Genomic DNA, 22,126 nt, shown 5'->3' on the forward strand with positions numbered 1-22,126 from the left:
TGTGGCGGGCTATTAGAATGCCCATCTCACTTCTCTGAGACTTCGATCCAGTTGTATAAAAGGCTCTTTGACCTTCTAGGCCTCCCCACTCATCCTCACCAATCACCATGCCACTCCCATTCCGCATTGACGCTTCCAGAGCCACTCAACAAGTATCCACCATGGGAAAATCTGGGGCGCTGTGTAGCGATGAAAAAAATTACACTTCAAACTCTCTATCGTTCACATTGGGGGCGATTCTCTCAGCTGACGCGCACGTTTTTTGATGCATCGGGATGGGAAAATCGTGTGTCGGCCATTTTGTGGGATTCACACTTGCGTTCCTGACGCATGCTCGTTTCCCAGAGCTGGAGAGCAGGCGCAGTCAGGACTGCGCTGGAAACCGGTGGGAAGTAAGTAGTTTAAATCTTTTTCCAATGTATTTTCAATCTCATTATCGGGCCCGGCATGGAATTCTCCGGGCCCTGATAGCATCTCCCACCCCACCAGGTGTACTTCACTCTGGCGGGGTTTAGTGTAGTTCCCTACTTGCGGGGAACTAGCAGGAGACGCTGCCTCAGTGAAGGGGAGACAATCGGGGCTCCTCAGGGGGTTGGGCGGTTGGGGGTGGTGCCCCTTGTGGATGGGCACCCTGGCAGTGCCAGCCTGTGCCCCCTGGCACTGCCCAAGGGGCAAACTGCCCATGTCCAGGGGGCACCTTGGCATTGCCTACAGGGTACCAGGCAGTGCCAAGGGGTGGGGCCAAGGGGGCTGGGCCAAGGGGACGGGACCAAGGGATGGGACCGAGGGGGTGGGGGCTATTGTGGGCGGGGCCTAGGGGGCGATCGGGTGGGCGTCCCGCGCCATTTTGCATTGGGATCGGTCGGGGCTGGAGGGAGGCCAGCGATCGAGGTGGGCTGGAGGGGGAGTGGGCTGCCGATGGAGGGGTCTGCCTCCCTGGGGAGGGGGGATCAGCATTGGGCGGGGGGGGGGGTCTGCCAGGATGGGGGGTTGTGGGGAATTGCCACTGCTGAGGGGGGGCTGGAGATCGGGACGTTCTGAGATGGAGGGGGTGGGGGAATGGTTGAGGCTGGCCTGGGAATGTTGTGTGGGCCGTGATCAGGCCATGGAGGGGTGTTGGAGGGGCAGCAATGTGAGGGTCCCAGACTGGCCAGCAATGCGCAGAGGCCTGGAACTGTCAGACTCCAACCTGAATAGGCCCCGCCCCCTGAGCATTTAATTATATTCACGATTATGACCTCTGCATGGCACAGAGTGTGGAGATTCGGGTCTGAAGTTGAACAGAAAAAACAGTCTTGATTTACACTGGTTTTCTCACCAATTCAGCACTTTTGGGAGTCCCCCATTGGTTCTCATTCATGAAACACATTAAAAAATTTAAAATCTCCTCAACTGGTCAATCTGTTGTAAAAACAAATAAAATTTTATTCAGTAATGATCAATTAAAATGTAAACTTGACCTCTCTGTGAGATAAGTGGCTTTAGAGATTTTGGAACTCGGACTCTGCAATAAAAACAGCCCCAGGGAAATGTCAACAATGACATCTATTGAAACGAAGTGAACAGATGGCTAATCTTTTTTTTAAGCTGCACTAGATGGCCTGTCAATCAATGAACTCCAGCAGTGGATTTTTTTATTGAAAGCTTCAGCCTGATCTTTAATTAAATTTTAAAGGACTGGGGATTTAAATAACTTTGGATCATGACGCTTAAATAGATCTTAGCTGCCTTTGTATGGTGTTTAAGCCTCCTGCATTGTGAAATAATGACCTTGGAACAGGGAAAATGGAGTCTGTTTGAACTTGGCCCAGGAATGTTTACGTTTCCTGTCTGTGATTCATGCCACGCCCTCTTCCCCCTGCCAGCAAAAATGAAATCTGCCAACGGAAATGGGGATGGAACTTCCTTTCCCAGGCTGCCAAGTTTAAAGGCCTCCAGAATCGACTCGACTGTGTGAAAAGCTAGCCTTTATTGTATCCTGTCAAACAGCTCAGCAGAAATGGATGGCACGGTGGCATAGCGGTTAGCACTGCTGCCTCACAGTGCCAGGGACCCCGGTTCGATTCTGGCCTTGGGTGACTCTGTGGAGTTTGCATGTTCTCCCCGTGCCTGCGTGGGGTTTCCTCCGGGTGCTCCAGTTTCCTCCCACAGTCCAAAGATGCACAGGTTAGGTGGATTGGCCATGCTGAAATGCCCCTTAGTGTCCAAAGGTGTGCAGGTTAGGTGGATTGGTTATAACCAATGTGCGCAGTTTTGGGGTTAAAACGGGGGATTGGACCTAGTTAGTTTAAAGTTTATTTATTAGTCACAAGTAAGGCTTACATTAACACTGCAATGAAGTTACTGTGAAACTCTCCTGGTCGCCACACACCGGCGCCTGTTCAGATCAATGCACCTAACCAGTACGTCTTTCAGACTGTGGGAGGAAACCAGAGCACCCGGAGGAAACCCACGCAGACACGGGGAGAACGTGCAAACTCCACCCAAACAGTGACCCAAGCTGGGAATCGAACCTGGGTCCCTGGCGCTGTGAGGCAGCTGTGTTAACCAATGTGCCACCGTGCTGCCCCAGTGCCACCGTGCCACCCCAGATTTAGGGTACTCTTTGGAAGGGTCGGTACAAACCGGATGGGCCGAAACGCCTCTTCTGCACTGTAAGGATTCCATGACTCGACACAGACTGGCGATTGAGCCCAGGACGGTCCTGGCTTTTCCTGGTCTGTTCTACATTCGTTTGTATTGACAGATTATACCACTCAGGAAAAGCAAAGCATAACTTTATTTTTTCTGAAGCAAACACCACAAAATAAATATACTTGTCTTTTAGCCCAGCACCACACAGAAGCTGTCACAGGGATGGGTGAAGCTCAGGATGTGAGCAGTGACAAATTAAAAGCCATGGCAGCATGACATTCATGTCATACAACCAAGAATTTATCTTCACAAACCCCAGCAGCCGATTCCATTAATAGTTCAGTGAAGGATTGCACCTATTTACGTAATCCTTTCAGTCAGCCAGTTATTTCCACTACAGTCGATATGCGAGTGTGGCCAAGACTAAGCAGATTATAACAATGAGTCAAGCTGCCAAAACTACAAACCACCAGAGTTCAGTAACAACATTCACACATCAGCCTCGCTTGTTTTGCTGGTGTCTTCACTCTCTCTAAAGCGGATGGCTGACATGTCCAGAAGACCATAAGCTATAGGAGCAGAACTCGGCCATTCAGCCCATCAAGTCTGCTCCACCATTCAATTATGGCTGCTACGTTTCTCAATAGTGGTTAGCACTGCTGCCTCAGGGCACCAGAAACCTGGGTTCGATCCCAGCCTCGGGTGACTGTCAATATGGAGTTTGCACTTTCTCCCATGTCTAAATGGGTTCCCACTGGGTGCTCCGGTTTCCTCCTATACTCCAAAGATGTGTAGGTTAGGTGGATTGCCCATGCTAAGTCACCCCTTAGTGTCCAAAGATGTGTAGGTTAGGTGGATTGCCCATGCTAAGTCACCCCTTAGTGTCCAAAGATGTGCAGTTTAGGTGGATTAGCCATGGGAAATTGCCCCTCAGTGTCCAAAGATTTGCATATTAAGTGGATTGGCCATGGCAAATTGCCCCTTAATGTTCAAAGATTTGCATGTTAGGTGGATCAGCCATGCTAAATTGCCCCTTAGTGTCCAAAGACGTGCAGGTTAGGTGGATTGGCCATGCTAAATTGCCCCTTAGTGTCCAAAGACGTGCAGGTTAGGTGGATTGCCCATGCTAAATTGTCCCTTAGTGTCCAAAGATTTGCATGTTAGGTGGATCAGCCATGCTAAATTGCCCCTTAGTGTCCAAAGATGTGTAGGCTAGGTGGATTGGCCATGCTAAATTGCCCATTAGTGTCCAAAGATGTGTAGGCTAGGTGGATTGGCCATGCTAAATTGCCCATTAGTGTCCAAAGATGTGCAGGTTAGGTGGATTGGCCAATGGAAAGGCATGGGGTTACAAGGATTGATAGGATGCTCTTTCAGAGAGTCGGTACAGGCCCAGTGGGCCAAACGGTCTCCTCCTGCACTGTAGCAATTCTATGGATTGTAAACCTCTCTGACCTACTGCATCACTTCCCCCCATTAAACTACTTCTTGTAGCTTCTTTGTGGAAATATTTGGTCACCTTTCCTAATATTACCCCCAACTCTTTTGGCTCAATCTCAAACTTGGCTCGATAAAACTCCTGTGGAGCACCTTGTGGCGGCAGTTTGCTATATTAAAGGCTCCATTGAAATGCAAATTGCTGTTTTGTTTTGGACTGTAGAATGTTCCCTTTCATTAACTCCATTCATTGGCACAAATACTCCCAAGTGTTAGACAGCGTGTCCCAAGTGTTTTTCATTCCAGATTTCATAGCTGGTTTGGCACTCATCAAATGAAGTATGTACAAATTGCGTACAGCTGAAATATTTCCCTGGAATTTTATTCCACCAAATATTTTTAAACCACGAATTATCTATCACCTTATAGCATGACTTCTTCGCATTTGTGAATTAAGTGAACATGTTTGCTGTTAAGATATATATTATATGACACACAAATCTCATGACTAAAGTTTCAATATTACTTTGATGTTTCACAACACACACAGTTCAGATGCCTGTCTTGACAATCCACGTAAACTTACTTACACAAACAAATGCTGACCACACAGAAGCAGGGAACATTACTATTGCCTGCAGATGTGCCTCTGGCTTAATAATTTCAATTCTTACAGTTGAATAAAGATGCAGAGGCAGGGGGTAGAAGGGGGATCTGCTGAATCAGGGGTGTGGGGGGCAGGTGGGGTGGGACAGGAGTGGTGTGAGATTGCAACACACGGGCCAGTAAATTAGACTCCTTCTTTTTGATTTGATTTGATTTATTATTGTCACATGTATTAACAGACAGTGAAAAGTAATTTTTCTTGCGCACTATACAGGCAAAACATACCATTCATAGAGAAGGAAAGGAGACAGTGCAGAATGTAGCGTTACAGTCAGAGCTAGGGTGTAGAGAAAGATCAACTTAATGCGAGGTAGGTCCATTCAAAGGTCTGACGGCAGCAGGGAACAAGTTGTTCTTGAATTGGTTGGTACGTGATCTCAGACTTTTGTATCCTTTTCCCGATGGAAGAAGGTGGAAGAGAGAATCTCATTGCCTGTGTGAGCATTTAAGGGAGTTCAGAGCACAGGAAATAGCAGCTGAATGGGCGGCACTGCTGCCTCACAGTGCCAGGGACCCAGGTTCGATTCCCGGCTTCGGGTGACTGTCTGTGTGGAGTTTGCACATTCTCCCTGTGTCTGCGTGAATTTTCTCCGGATGCTCCGGTTTCCTCCCACAGTCCAAAGATGTGCAGGTTAGGTGTGTTGGCCATGCTAACTTGCCCCTTATATCCCAGGATGCATAGGTTAGAGGGATTACTGGCGTAAATATGTGGGGTTACGGGGATAGGGCCTGGCTGGGGTTGTTGTCTATGAAAGCTTCATGGGCCGAATGGCCTCCTTCTGCACTGTATGATTCTATGATTCGGTTCTGCTCACGTCTGATGTAACATGAGAGCAGTTAGGGTGGCACGGTGGAACAATGGTTAGCACTGCTGCCTCTCAACGCCAGGGATCCGGGTTCAATTCCACCCTTGGGTGACTGTCTGTGTGGAGTTTGCACGTTCTCCCCGTGTCTGCGTGGGTTTCCTCCGGGTGCTCCGGCTTCCTCCCACAGTCCAAAGATGTGCGAGTTAGGTTGCTTGCCCACTCTGAATTGCCCTTTACTATCAGGGGCTTAGCAGTGTAAATATGTGGAGTTACGGGGATAGGGATTGCTGCCTGTGCAGGCTCGATGAGCCGAATGGCCTCCTTCTGCACTGTGGGGATTCTAGCATTCTATGATTCAGGGGAGTTTGATTTGATTTGATTTATTATTGTCACATGTATTAGTATACAGTGAAAAGTATTGTTTCTTGCGCGCTATACAGACAAAACATACCGTTCATAGAGAAGGAAAGGAGAGAGCGCAGAATGTAGTGTTACAGTCATAGCTAGGGTGTAGAGAAAGATCAACTTAATGCGAGGTAGGTCCATTCAAAAGTCTAACAGCAGCAGGGAAGAAGCTGTTCTTGAGTCGGTTGGTACGTGACCTTAGACTTTTGTACCTTTTTCCCACTGGAAGAAGGTGGAAGAGAGAATGTCCGGGGTGCGTGGGGTCCTTGATTATGCTGGATGCTTTTCCGAGGCAGCAGGTAGTGTAGACAGAGTTCCCCTCGGTTTCCTGGCCAATGTTTATCTTTCAATCAACATTGCTAGAAGAGATTATCTGGTCAATATCACACTGCTGTTTGTGAGATCTTCAGATGGGTTTTTCTGACAATGATTTCATCAGCAGATTCTTAATTCCAAATATTTGTTATTGAATGCAAATTCCATCTTCTGCCGTGACGGGATTTGAACCCAGGTCCCCAGAACATTAGCTTGATTAATAGTCAAGCGATAATACCACTAGGCCGTCTCCTCTCCTTTACACCGAGTATACTTTTGCTCAATAAGGACAAAGACTCATGTTGGAGGCCACAATAGTTATTGGGCATTCAAATATACTGAAGGTTTAATTCCTAAGGCTGCCTATGGTTCACTGCATATTCAGCCAGGAACAGGTCTAGATGAATGATCACCCGGTGGCAAAATGCTGGAATACGGAGCCAGGGGAATCGTTTCAAACACATTTTGCCTTTTATAATTATTGAGCACTAATTAGAAATTCAGAATGAAGTAGAAGATAATAAAATGCAATTTAATATTGGGGGAATTTTAGATTGGAGAGACTGCAAACCAAGAAGCCAGAGCAATGTGCAAGCAAGTGAAACTAATTAACACAGGTTTTTAAATAATCTAGCTGGATATGCCTGATTTTGAATAATTGATCATGCCAAAATGGCAAATCTGATAAAACCTCATCAAGTGTTGTGACTAATCCTTCTCGTTCAATGGTAAACTGGTTCCACGAGTCTTATTCTAAGCAAGGCAGAGAGGGCAGGTTCATTTTCTAGTCCCCATTAAAGCAGATCTGTACTGCCTGCTGGGAGGCCTAAGACAGTGGACTGAAGCAACCACCTTCTCCAAATCCTCTGTCTTTCTGTGTGAGAAAGCGTTTGACTTGTACTCAGTGTCAGAACTGTCACTCGAGCAGGTACTGAGGATACAGCAGTGAATATCAAGCTGCGGCAGTGAGGAATTCTTCTATTGCAACTTGCAAGCGTATCCTAAGTTTAATTGCCGAATACACGGCCAACTGACAAAAATCTTGCATGCAAGCACTGGCAATCTTGCTTTTTGTACAAATCTCAATCTTGATGCATGAGAAGCATCTGAGGACTCTGGGTCTGTACTCGAAGGAGTTTCGAGTGATGAGGGGGGATCTCATTTAAATTTATAGAACACTGAATGACCTGGGGACGTGGGGAAGATGTTTCCATTAGTCAGAGAGACAAGGATCCGGGGGCACAGCCTCAGAATAAAGGGACGACCATTTAGAACCGAGATGAGGAGGAATTTCTAGAGCCAGAGGGTGGTGAATCTGTGAAATTCATTGCCACAGAAGGCTGTGGAGGCCAGGTCATTGAGTGTATTTAAGGCAGAGATAGATGGGTTGATTGGTGAGAGGATTAAAGGTTATGTGGAAAAGGCAGGAGAATAGGGTTGAGAAATTTATCGGCCATGATTGAATGGTGGAGCAGACTCGATGGGCCAAATGGCCTAATTCTGCTCCTAGACCTTATGATCTTATGGCCTAAATGGTTTACCGTCCATTCAAAACATCTTGTAATGCCTTATTTGCTATATATTGATGATTATGTGAAATAATTCCTCTGAGGCCAGTGTCCCTTCACCAAATTTAGATTTATTTATGTAGGAGGCAACACTCAGAAAGGTACTTCCTCGTACAGAGTATAAACCCGGAGTGCCAGTAACCCTGACACTCCACCTTACGTACACCCCCGGATTCGACAAGTCATTACAGCTTTAATCAGGGAGCTCGTATTCTAAGAGGTCCACCTCTTAGGCCTCATTAAAGTTATTACATTATGTATACAAATTGTGGCATAAGCATTTGGAAAAGGGTATCCTACCATTGCAATTAGTAAAAACATCAGTCAGCTAAGACACTAATTTTTATAATTCAGAGTTTCATTCGGAGGACGGTAGTAATAAAAGCTGAAAATGCTGGAAATACCCAGCTGGTCTGGCAGCAGCTGTGGAGAGAGAACCATAGAATCCTACAGTACAGAAGGAGACCCATTCGGCCCTTCGAGTCTGTACCAACCACAATCAAAGGCAGACTTAATGGCCAAAATTTTCCAGTCCTTCCCGCCAGTGGGATTTTCCAGTCCCGCTGATGGTGACAACACCCCTCCCCTCCCCACCAGCCTTGGTGCTTTCTTTGGTGGCAGAGGATGTGGGACAGACAAAATCCCATAGACAGCGGCGGGACTGGAAGATCCCGCCCCATTGGCCCCTTCACCACCGGAAGAATGCCATGTGGCGGGGTTGGGGGGAGGGGAGAGGGGTGTGTGTGGTCAAGAAGTGGAGAGCTGGAAACCCCACCCAACACTATAGATCTGTGACCTCCCCGTCAGAACTCGCATGACAGGACTGTCCAATTGGCGTTTTGGAACCACCACGTAACTACAGTAGAAACACTAACAGTGTTTCAGCTGGAGTCAGTGAAGGCTGGGCTGATGCAGAAACCCTTCTTAAACAAGTGCAATTCCCTGGAGAAGCTAATTGAATCGATGAACTCTTCCACTTTTATTTTTCACTGATTTTGAACATAGCTGTGAAAGCAGAATTTGAATTACTTGACATTTTAATTGGCAGCATTTCTGTTTTTTTTAACCTTTTGCTTTGAGGAAGGAGTTTTATCTATGCTTGCGCCAACTTAATATCCAGAGATATGTGCAGGAAATACCTTCACTGTTTACTCCAACCTGGAAGTACTTGGCCCCTTTTCAATTACACGTACTTCATGAGCTGAACAGTCAAGAGTACCATTTGCAACTCTGAAGATTGCCTTAATTTATTATCAAGTGCAGAAAGAGATTTGATCCATCAAGCCTGCACCGACTCTCTGAAAGAAAATCCCATCCAGGCCCATTCCTATAACCCCATATATTTACCCCGCTAATCCCCCTAATCTACACATCTTCAGACACTAAGGGGCAATTTAGCACGGCCAATCCATCTAACCTGCACATCTTTGGACTGTGGGAGGAAACCGGAGCACCGGAAGGAAACCCACGCAGACACGGGGAGAATGTGCAAACTCCACACAGACAGTCACCTAAGACCGGAATAGAACATGGACCCCTGGCTCTGTGAGGCAGCAATGATAACCACTGTGGGTGGTGGCAAGGTGACACAGCGGTTAGCACTGCTGTCTCATAGTGCCGGGGACCTGGGTTCGATTCCTAACTTGTGGAGTTTGCAAGTTCTCCCTGTGTCTGCGTGGGTTTCCTCCGGGCGTTCCGGTTTCCTCCCACATTCTGAAAGACGTGCTGGTTAGGAGCAGGTGCCGGACTCTGGCAACTAGGGGAATTTCACAGTAACTTCATTGCAGTGTTAATGTAAGCCTTACTTGTGACTAACAAATAAACTTAACTTGGTGCTACCATGCCGCCCATCCCTGCTAATTTTTATAAATTTAGCACGGTCAATATGCCTAACTGACCATTTTTGGACTTGAACTAGATACCTTGGACTAGATAAATATCTTGCATAAAAACATAACATAAAAAATAGGAGAAGGCCATTCAGCCCCTTGAGCATGCTCCACTAGTCAATAAGATCATGACTGTGGCCTTAACACCCCTTTCCTTCCTATTCCCCATAACTCTTGACTTCCTCGTCAATCCAAAAGCCGTGTATCTCAGTCTCGACTATATTCAATGACCCAACCTTAACTGTTTGCTGAGGGAGAGGATTCCAAACACTAATGGGCCTGTGAGAGAAGAAATTTCCTTCTCCTCTCTGTCTTAAATAGAAGATTGAATTGGCTGCAAAACCTCCTCTGTTAGGACATTCTGTCATAACTCAATTACTGGCTTTGTAAATGAGTAACGGTCACTTGGGTGAGATTCCAGCGGCACAATGGTTAGCACTGCTACCTCACAGTGCCAGGGACCTGGGTTCGATTCCTGGCTTGGATCACTGTCTGTGCGGAGTCTGCACGCTCCCCCCGTGTCTGCGTGGATTTCCTCCGGTTTCCTCCCGCAGTCCGAAAGACGTGCTAGTTAGCTGCATTGTCCATGCTAAATTGTCCCTCAGTGTACCCGAACAGGTGCTGGGGTGTGGCGACTCGGGGATTTTCACAGTAACTTCATTGCAGTGTTAATGTAAGCTTACTTCTGACACTAATAAATAAACTTAAAAAGCAGGGAGTGATTACATTCCCTGGAATCATAAATCAGCTCGGACCCAACTCCTTCAGGAGGGAAGAACTTCCTCGAGGAAAGAAACAATTTAGTTTGACGAAACTTCGAAGAACCCAGGGGAAGATTAGGATGTTCAGCGGGTCTTAAGACTGTTCTCCTTCCACATTAGGATTTTTAATGAAGCAATGGCCTAATATAGCATTTCAGCTGTGAATGACATTGAGGTGACTTTGTAATTATGGCATCACCAGTGTATCAATTTCACAGTGCACTGCATCATTATTCACAGTCTCAGAGCTAAAGCTAGCAAGTCTCTCCAAAGACACATCTTTGCCAACCTGTCTATGTTATTTTGGAGTTGGCGCTAATCCAAATCAATTACGAGCAAAATATTACAGACAAAATGCCATTTGTTATCCGGCATTTTTTTCCTTTTCAATAAAGCGAAATTTGCAATCATATTTTTTGCCCAGGATTGGTAAAAGCTCTGCTAATTGGTTATATGTTTTTTAAAAATTCATTCGTGGGACATGGCTGGCCAGCATTTATTGCCAATCTCTAGTTGGCAATTGAGCGTCATCCACTGTGCTGTCACTCTGAAGGAACATGTAGGCCAGACTAGGTAAGGACGGCAGATTTCCTTCCCTAAAGGACATTAGTGACCCAGATAGATTTTTCTGACAATTGACAGTGGTTTCATTGTCACCCACTGTGGCGAACCATAGATGGTTACTACTATGGGTACTTGCACATATATTACTCTTGTTACTGTTGGGGTTAGGGTTGGGGTGTTCCACCTGTTGGTATTGTTCTGTGGTACACTCCGGTTGGCTCCGCCTTCCTATAGGAGTATAAATGTCACTGCACTTCCTAGTGACCCTTTAGTCTGGGATTGTATTGTTAAGCAGTATGCTCTATTCTTGTTGCTAATAAAAGCCTTTATTTCCCGGGTACGATCCAGCCTCCCGAGTGAATTAATCGCGCATCACCCACAAGATTCTTAATTCCAGATTTTGTTTTTTAATTGTATTCAAATTCCACCGTCTGCCATGGCAGGATTCGAACCCGGGTCCCCCTTCCTATAACTGTGGCTGCACTTTAAGAATATTTCTTTGGGCGGCCTAGTGGTATTACCGCTGGACTATTAATCCAGAAACTCAGCAAATGTCCTGGGGACCCGGATTCGTATCCCGCCGTGGCAGATGGTAGAATTTGAATTCAATAAAAAATGCTTGGAGTTAATAATCTACTGATGACCATGAAACCATTGTCGATTGTTGGAAAAACTAATGTCCTTTAGGGAAGGAAATCTGTTGTCCTTACCCAGTCTGGCCTACATGTGAGTCCAGAGCCACAGCAATGTGGTTGACTCTCAACTACTCTCGGGTAACTAGGGGTGGGCAATAAATGCTGGCCAGCCAGTGATGCCCATGTCCCATGAATGAATAAAAAATGAGTTGCAGGACATCTGGAAGTTATGATGCAATACCTGACGGTCTGAGGGGAATTTTCCCATCCCGCCCACCACGGGAATTGCAGCAGGCCTGGGGGGGTGAACCATACGTTGATCTCGGGCAGGATTTTCCAGTTTTGGGGCGAGCGCGGACAGAAACTCCCGCCCCCTGTCTGTTTTGGGTTTAAGTCCTCTGTAATAATTCATTGTTTTCCTATCAAAATTGACCAGATTTGAACGATATTTGCAAGCGGGTAGCTGGATACCTCAGCTGGCATGCTTGACACTGAGGAGTCAAAGCAGCAAGGTGCATGGGAATTGGCCACCACAAGTTCCCCACCCCAAGCCATTCTCACTCAGAAATAAACTACTGTTCCTTCATTATCACAGAGCTAAAATCCTGGGACATCCTTCCCTAGCAGCACTGTGTGTTATTCACAACAAGTGACTGTGGTGGAAGAATCAATCTCGACTGGTCTTTTAGGCTCAACACAGTAAGGAGTCTTAACAACACCAGGTTAAAGTCCAACAGGTTTATTTGGTAGCAAACGCCACTAGCTTTCGGAGCGCTGCTCCTTCGTCAGGTGAGTGGGAGATCTGCTCATACACAGCAAACAGGGCATACAAAGACACAAACTCAATTTACAGAATGATGAATAATGATTGGAATGCGAGTCTTTACAGCTAACCAAGTCTTAAAGGTACAGACAATGTGAGTGGAGGGAGCATTAGCACAGGTTAAAGAGATGTGTATTGTCTCCAGACAGGACAACCAGTGAGACTTTGCAAGTCCAGGCAAGTTGTGGGAGTTACAGATAGTGTGACATGAACCCAAGATCCCGGTTGAGGCCGTCCTCATGTGTGCGGAACCCGGCTATCAGTCTCTGCTCAGCGACTCTGCGCTGGCACTTTTAGGTTCAAGCCAATTTATTATAAGACACTTCCTCAGTGCCACTAACCTACAGGATGATCTCCACCCAAAGTGATCCACCCGTCTCTATTTATAGAACCATCAATGTCACATGTTTAACGAGCAATTCCCTTCACAAGGTCATTAGGAATGGGCAATAAATTGCCAGTCAGCGATGCCAATGTTGCACGATTGAATAAAACAACACACTATGATTAATAGTACATTGACAACTACATCACATGTAGCTACATCAGGTGGACTGCAAGGATTCCAGAAGGCAGCTCACCACCACCTTCTCAGGTACAATTAGGGATGGACGTCCCAGTTACACTCCTTTCCGACGAATGAATAAAAATAAATATTGACATCAAACAAATTCCAAGGTAATGGAATATTATAGAAAGGATATTATTAAACTAGAAAGTTTGCAGAAAGATTTACACGGGCGCTACCAGGACTTGATGGTTTGAGTTATAAGGAGAGGCTGGGTAGACCGGGATTTTTTCCCCTGGAGCGTAGGAGGCTTAGGGGTGATCTTATAGAGGTCTATAAAATAATTATGGCATGGATCAACTAGATGTCAATATCTTTTCCCAAATGTAGGGGAGTCTAAAACTAGAGGGCATAGGTTGAAGGTGAGAAGGGAGAGATAGAAAAGAGTCCAGAGGGGCAATTTTTTCACACAGAAAGTGGTGAGTGTCTGGAACAAGCTGCCAGAGGTGATAGCAGAGGAGGGTACAATTTTGTCTTTTAAAAAGCATTTAGACAATTGCGTGGGTAAGATGGGTATAAAGGAATATGGGCCAAATGCGGGCAATTGGGACAAGTTTAGTGGTTTAAAAAAAAGGGCGGAATGGACAAGTTGGGCCGAAGGGCCTGTTTCCATGCTGTACACCTCTATAACTCTATGGCTATGACTCTATGCATGAACATTTCACCGATGTAGGTACTAATTCCATTTTTGCATGTGTATGTCTCCAGAAACTTCCTTCCTTCATGAAGATCAAAGCAAATCCTTGACTCACCTGATGGCCACACTTGTACTTTTCCAGAAGGAGTTCTTGAAAAGAGACTATGAGCAAGAGCTTCGATATGCTTAATTCCCTTCCTTAGTCCTTCTCCACCCTGCCCTGCTCACACCTCATCCCCTCCAACCCCCCCACACACTTCTTCGTTCGGAGGTACTGAATACAATTTGTAGCTTCTCCAACCATTGAAGATTCTTCACTTCTGAAGATTGGTTGCCACGTCTTCTCACGTAGGATAGCCAGGGGTTTCTGAAATCTTCACCTGTGAAGCCTAACTGTGGCGATGGGTTACAATTGATGGATTTTGTTGACATTTCCTCTGTAGAGTGTTATAGATGCCATTGAATCACTGCAGTGCAGAAGGAGGCCATTCAGCCCATCGAGTCTGCACTGACAACAATCCCACTCAGGCCCTATCCATGTAATCCCACATATTTACCCCGCTAGTCCCTCTAACCTATGCATCCCAGGACACTGAGGGGCAATTTATCATGGCCAATGCACCTAACCTGGACATCTTTGGAGGAAACCGGAGCACCCGAAGGAAACCCACGCAGACACGGGGAGAAGGTGCAGACTCCACTCAGACAGTCACCCAAGCAGGGAATCGAACCCGGGTATCTGGCACTGTGAGGCCGCAGTGCTAACCACTGTGCCACCGTGCCGCCCAAAAACTGATGTATAAACACTTTCCTTTAATAGTTATCCAAACTGAGGTGGTTTCAAGGAAATTGGAGAAGGGAAAATAAAAAAATCAGATTCTTCAGGGCGAATTTTCCCTTTCCACCCGCCATGGGAATCGGAGCAGGCAAGGGGTGGACCATGGAAAGGTCTGTTGACCCGGGGCGGGGTTTTCCAGTTTCAGGGCGAACGCGGTTGGAAAATCCCGGTCTTTCTCACAGATTTCACTCTGAAACAATCTGTTGCATAAATGTAAAACATTATTGTGGAGAAATAACGTGGAACTCAATTGATTGACTTCTGAACCTTTGTGTTAAGACAACATGTTAACTTGTTTTCTTTTAAAATATCTCATTTTGTGGGTCATCAAATGTGAAGCCTTGCTGCCTTTTATCATGTTTATTATGTAACTATTCTTTTGGAAGGAAGGTCATTAAAATAAAGAGTTGAATTTGCAGATTCACTTTTGTATTAGGAATGATTTGAACACAGGACTTAATTTCATGCTCCATAATCTGCCTTGAATTCAATAATGTCATAAATAGTTAAGTTGTTTAAACGGTGCTGTCAGCAGGAACATAATAACCTGCCTTGTATATTTAATATCTTGGAGATACGCAGAGATAGAAATCATAGAATCCCTACAGTGCAGAGGGAGGCCATTTGGTCCATCGAGTCTGCATTGACCACAATCCCAACCAGGCCCTTTCCCCGTAACCCTGCGTATTTACCTCGCTAATACCCTGGACACCCAGGGGCAATTTAGCATGGCCAATCCACCAAACCTGCACATCTTTGGGAGTGTGGGAGGAATAACTCTTTGAATAACCCTTTGGAGAGGGAAAGTATCCCTTTGGATCTGGTCCTGGGACACCTTCTGGGGGAGGCCAGGTGCCTCTGGAAGAGATATCCGGATACTCTTTGGAACCATTAAAAGCAGTCATAAATGAGTGTAAAAAGTGAATACATTCATTACTATCAAGCTGATATGAACTGCCAACTGAAGTCAGAAGCCCCTGTCAAAGGGTTCCGCGCCCGTTTGATTCGCACCCTTCCCAATCCCCGCTGCTAGCAAGAATGTGATCTGATGTGGAGATGCCGGCGTTGGACTGGGGTGAACACATTAAGAGTTTTAACAACACTCTTTAACAGGTTAAAGTCCAACAGGTTTATTTGGTAGCAAATACCATTAGCTTTCGGAGCGCTGCTCCTTCGTCAGATGGAGTGGAAATGTGCACTCAAACAGGGCACAGAGTCTCTGTGCCCTGTTTGAGAGCACATTTCCACTCCATCTGATGAAGGAGCAGCGCTCCGAAAGCTAATGGTATTTGCTACCAAATAAACCTGTTGGACTTTAACCTGGTGTTGTTAAGAATGTGATCTGATGTGGAGATGCCGGCGTTGGACTGGGGTGAACACAGTAAGAGGTATGGGGCTGGGACTCCCACATCCAGGTCCTACCTGCCATTTTTAAAGGTCTCTGGAGCCTTCATAACTCCTCGAAAATCTGGCCCAATGTCTTTCTTTTCTTTACTGCTGCTGCTTGATAATCAGCTCCATTAACTTTCATAGAGCTGAATATCAAACCCTACTGACTATTGCAAATCCAGCCATTTAGGTTCCTTGCGTTAAGTAGGTTACTATGCAAAATTCTTATCAATACCAACAGTAGCAGACATAAATCAGTGGATTTTGATTTATAGAATCAAAGAATCATACAGTGCAGAAGGAGGCCATTCGGCCCATTAAGTCTGCCCCGACCACAATCCCACCCAGACCCTATCGCCATAACCCCATGTATTTACCTTAGCTAGTCCTCCTGGCGCTAAGGGCAATTTAGTCTGGCCAATCCACCTAACCCGCACACTTTTGGAGAGTGGGAGGAAACCGGAGCACCCAGAGGAAACCCACGCAGACATGGGGAAAATGTGCAAACTCCACACAGACAGTGACCCTGGCACTTTAATGAGATGTGGATGTCTCTGACGAGGCCAGTATTTGTTGCCCATCCCTAATTTCCCTTGAGAAGCTGGTGGTGAGCTGCCTTCTTGAATCGCTGCAGATCATGTGCTGTAGGTACACCCACAGTGCAGTTAGGAAGGGTGTTGCAGGAGTTGAGCTCAGGGGCAATGCAGGAACAAGGATATCATTCCAAATCAGGATGGTGCATGAGTTGAAAGGGAATTTGTGGGTACTGGTGTTCTTATGGGTCTGCTGTCCTTGTCCTTCAAGGTAGCGAAGGGTTTGGAAGGTGCTATTAAAGGCAGCTTGGTGAATTGCTGCAGTGTATCTTGTAAATGGTGCACACTTCAGCCAATGTAGGTGCGAGAGGGAGTGAATGATTAAGGTCGTGGATGGGATGCCAATCATACTTGCACTCGAAAAGGGCGTGAGGCTGATTTCAATATTTAAATGGATCGGACCAGGGGTGGGGGACGATTGGCTGGGGGGCCAGCGATTGGGTGGGAGGCACGATATCCAGGAGGGGGAGGGGTGCCTGACAGATCTCTCTTTGTTCTGTTGCACAAAAAGAGAGATCTGCACTTGTACAATTGCGCCCTCTGGTGAGAGCAGCCAGCTTTCTGATGAGCTTCGGCCCTTTCCCTCCCCCTACTGACAGGAAACGGATTGTGCATCTTTTTTTGCACCAAGTGGCGTATGATTGCATTTTCAAACTCGCCTAAAAGACGGATCTGAAACTCTCATCTTTTCACGCTCATTCGGCACTTAGAATATTTTTGGTAAGATCGCCCCCAGGGCCTCTGCAGAGATAGGTGGTTGAAGAATAGACTTTATAAAGAAAGGATAAAGTTTAGAGGTTTACCATGATGTAAATCTGGATCCCGCCTTGCGTGAAGACAGAGTGCTATTCTCAGTAGATGCCAGAAGGTTCTCACCAATGGAGCTTCAGCCTGGAAGAAAATAAAGCCAGATCTATCTTTCCCATCTTAGCCTCTTGGGTTTCCAAAAGTAGGCAAGTTCCACTGAGGTGAGAATTCCTAGCTGGATCCTGATAACCACTTCATTTCAGGCAAGACAAGGAGAATAAGAGCTGGACAGCTTTTCATTTCTCAGTTCAGTACCACCTGAATTTTTTTTTAAAGTTCAAAACTTTAAAATGATCCCAGTCATGTGATTTCCAGTAAATCATTAGCCTTTGCCTTTAAACCAGTTTCTTCCTTCATCGATTAAAATAATAATGGCTTGAATAAACAGTTCTCCCCTTTCAAGGACATGCTGGTAATTTCCATAGTAATCCCTACAGTGCAGAAGAAGGCCATTCAGTCCATCAAGTACCTTATCCAGGCCCTATCCCCGTAACCTACACATTTACCATGGATAATCCATCTAACCTTCACATCTTTGGACACAAAAGGGGCAATTTAGCATGGCCAATCCATCTAACCTTCACATCTTTAGACTGTGAGAGGAAACTGGAGCACCCGGAGGAAACCCATGCCGACAGGGCGTAAGAACGTTACCCAAGGCCGGAATTGAACCCGGGTCCCTGGCACTGTGAGGCAGCAGTGCTAACCACCGTGCTGCCATGCCATTAGCTAAAGTCATGTGGTTTCCTTTCCTTGTTGACTGTCCAAGGTGAATTTATAACCGTTTTTAAAAAATCCAGGCCAGCTTCTAAGTCCCGATAATGACCTTCTATATTTTAAAAGCAAATATTGCCCTGGGTTCTAACCTATTCCTTAGATTAAAAGCATGCTTTCGCTGGGTAAGCATCCTGAATAGAGGGCCTCTGATTTGAATTCTTTCTCTCTTGCTTTGTATTCAGTTGACACTCTTATGATTTTTCCTCAATTTATTTAATTTCCTGAGGGAACTGAATAAGATTTCCAAGAAAATGACATTCTGAAATCGCTCCCTGCGCCCTTTGCCAACTGAGTTTGCACTCCAGGATATTAAGCTGATGTTATACATTATTTTGTTCGAGCAGAACCGGAACCAGAGTATTTCACACAGTGGTTCATCATTAATCTCCTGCAAATTCTGATAGATTGCATTCACAACCAGATATTCAATCAGCCGCGCTTTAATAACATATTAACTAAGTTCTGCTGGAAAGCATTTTTCCCCTCAATATGTGGGTGTCTCTGACGAGGCCAGTATTTGTTTGGAAGGTGCTGTCAAAGGCGGCTTGGTGAGTTGCTGCAGTGCTTCTTGTAAATGGTGCACCCTTCAGCCAGTGCAGGTACGAGAGGAAGTGAATGATTAAGGTAGTGGAGGGGATGCCAATCAAGTGGGTTGCTTTGTCCTGGCACACCACTTGATTGGCACCCCATCGTGAACATCATTGGAGCTGCACTCATCCAGGCAGTGAAGTTATTCTGATCGATTGCATTCATAACCAGACATTTAATCAGGCACACTTTAATAACATATAAAAAGGGGGAATAAAAACTAAGTTCTGCAAAGACATCAGTGGCATGTCGGTAAGCACTGTTGCCTCACAGCGCCAGAGACCTGGGTTCGATTCCCGGCTTGGGTCACTGTCTGTGTGGAGTCTGCGCGTTCTCCCCGTGTTTGCGTGTGTTTTCTCCGGGTGCTCCTGTTTCCTCTCACACTCCAAAGACATGCTGGTTAGGTGCATTGGCCGTGCTAAATTCTCCCTCAGTGTACCCGAACAGGTGCCAGAATGTGGCGACTAGGGATTTTCACAGTAACTTCATTGCAGTGTTAATGTAAGACTACTTGTGACACTAATAACTTAAAACTTAAAAAAAACTGAAAAACAACGTGTTAAGCTATTTTTTCACTTCAAAGTGCTGATTGACATGTTACGTATTGTCAGCATTTCCTGCTTTAGTTAAAGGTGTTATTTGATGTGATATTTCTAAGTGTCTTGTGTTTACTCCACCTAGCTCCCTGCAGAAAAAATATTCCAACATTTTTATTCTTGCTTAACATGGTCACCTTCTTACCTGGTTCTGTAATCGCAGCTTTAGTTGAATAACCTGTTCACATCTTCGATATCTCTGCCCTTCAGTATTTTAGGTACTCAAGCTGTGCCTCTTTGTTTCTTTCTGTCAAGGAACTCAAATCAAATTAAATTCTGAGATTCTGTCTGTATGGAGCTTTTAGTACCTGTGTTGTTCTCTACACTATCTCCAGTGCAATTCATGTTCTTGTCATTTACAATATTTCTTTAAAATTTATTTATTAGTGTCATAAGTAGGCTTACATTGTCACTGCAATGAAGTTACTGTGAAAATCCCCTCGTCGCCACACTCCGGCGCCTGTTCGGGTACACTGAGGGAGAATCTAGCATGGCCAGTGCACCTAACCAGCATGCCTTTCGGACTGTGGGAGGAAACCGGAGCACCTGGAGGAAACCCACGCAGAGACTGGGAGAACGTGCAGACTCTGCACAGACAGTGACCCAAGTCGGGAATCGAACCCTGGTCCCTGGCGCCGTGAGGCAGTAGTGCTAGCCACGGTGCCACGGTGCCACCCATCCAAATGTTGTATTCTCAGTTAATTATACCTGACCAATAATAACTTGTAAGAAGTCTCACAACATCTGGTTAAAGTCCAACAGGTTTAAAAACTAACCTGGTGTTGTGAGACTACTTATTGTGCCCATCCCAGTCCAACACCGGCATCTCCACATCAATAATAACTTGTTTTGCCGTCGCATCAGATAGCTTTGAGATGGATGTTACATCGTGATCAGCCTGTTGCCAGGAATCTCATGCAGTTTCAATGAGCAGTCTCCACTGCCAATGGTCACTCGTCCACTCTGAATAGATTTCATGTTTTGTTCTTGTTTCTGCTTTAATTTCCATCTATATTTAAATCCACCTGAGAGCCCATCAACTGAATTTGCCCTCATTCCTTTGACAGCCATCAATAGCTCCTGCGTAGGTCACCTTGCCACATAACTTGTTAATATTGCCACCCTCTGCACCTCCAACAAGTCTCATCAATCCTGTGGTAATTGCCAATACAAGAAGTCATCACTTGTTGATCGAATTTTAGCCGGTTTTGTACCATCGACTTTCTGTTGCACTGTGGTAAACCAATCCTTCATAAATTTTATTTATTTGTGTCACAAGTAGGCTTAAATTAACATTGCGATGGAATTACTGCAAAAATCCCCTAGTCGCCACACTCCGGCGCCTGTTCGGGTATACTGAGGGAGAATTTAGCATGGCCAATACACCTAATCAGCATGCCTTTCGGACTGTGGGAGGAAACTGGAACACCCGGAGGAAACCCACGCTGACACGGGGAGAATGTGCTGACTCCACACAGACAGTGACCCAAGCTGGGAATCGAACCTGGGTCCTTGGTGTTGTGAGGCAGCAGTGCTAACCACTGTGCCACCGTACTGCCATCATATTCCTCGCAACTGTACAGCAAGCCCAAATAAAATGATTTTCACCAGAGAATCCTTGTCAAAGAATTACAATGCATTAGCGACGAGTGATTGCTCTCTTTCTAAAGTGACTGCCCAAATATGAACTCTCTGCTGTTTAGGTAGACATTGGTAGTAATCTATGTAGATTATAAGATTTCCCAGTTTATGTTTTTTTAAATTTGTGGGACATGGTGAGCTGCCTTCTTGAAACGCTGCAGTCCACGTGATGTGAGTTGACCCACAATTCCATTAGGTAGGGAATCCAGGATTTTGACCCAGCGACTGCGAAGGAACGGCGATATATTTCCAAGTCAGGATGTCCCATTGCTCCTTTGAATATGGGAATAATGGAGGTAAAGCTAAGCTAGGGAAAGTCTATCCCCTGCTCTGCCCAAGACCGCAAGAAACTACAAAAGGTCGTGAATGTAGCCCAGTCCATCACGCAAACCAACCTCCCATCCATTGACTCTGTCTACACTTCCCACTGCCTCGGCAAAGCAGCCAGCATAATTAAGGACCCCACGCACCCCGGACATTCTCTCTTCCACCTTCTTCCATCGAGAAAAAGATACAAAAGTCTGAGGTCACGTACCAACCGACTCAAGAACAGCTTCTACCCTGCTGCCATCAGACTTTTGAATGGACCTCCCTCACACTAAGTTGATCTTTCTCCACACCCGAGCCATGACTGTAACACTACATTCTGCACTCTCTCGTTTCCTTCTCTATGAACGGTATGCTTTGTCTGTACAGCGCGTAAAAAACAATACTGTTCTCTGTATACCAATATATGTGACAATAATAAATCAAATCAAAATCAAATCAAATCAAATCAATACTGACTGAATTCATCTTGGTCAATACAGAAGCTGAACACAAATAGAATAATGGGTCCCTTTATTCATGAGAAAAAGCATGCACTGCCAGGCAAGGGTCGCACATCCTTCCATTGCTAATTTCAATGAAAAGGTTGATGTAAATAAAAATTAGAGAGAAAAGAAAGAATTTACATCAAAGTTACAGGGAGAAAATTTAAACCGTTGAAATTCTTGCCTTAATGACTATTGCCCAGTGGCTCTGATATCCATCATGATGAAGTGCTTCGAAAGGCTAGTCATGCACAAATCAATTCCAGACTCCTGGACTGCCTGGATCCACTATAGTTTGCCCACAGCCGCAACAGGTCGGTAGCAGACGCCATCTCCCTGGCCCTGCACTCAACCCTGGAACACCTAGATAACAAAGA

This window comes from Mustelus asterias, chromosome 18 (assembly GCF_964213995.1).
Source record: "Mustelus asterias chromosome 18, sMusAst1.hap1.1, whole genome shotgun sequence".
Lineage (NCBI taxonomy): Eukaryota > Metazoa > Chordata > Chondrichthyes > Carcharhiniformes > Triakidae > Mustelus > Mustelus asterias.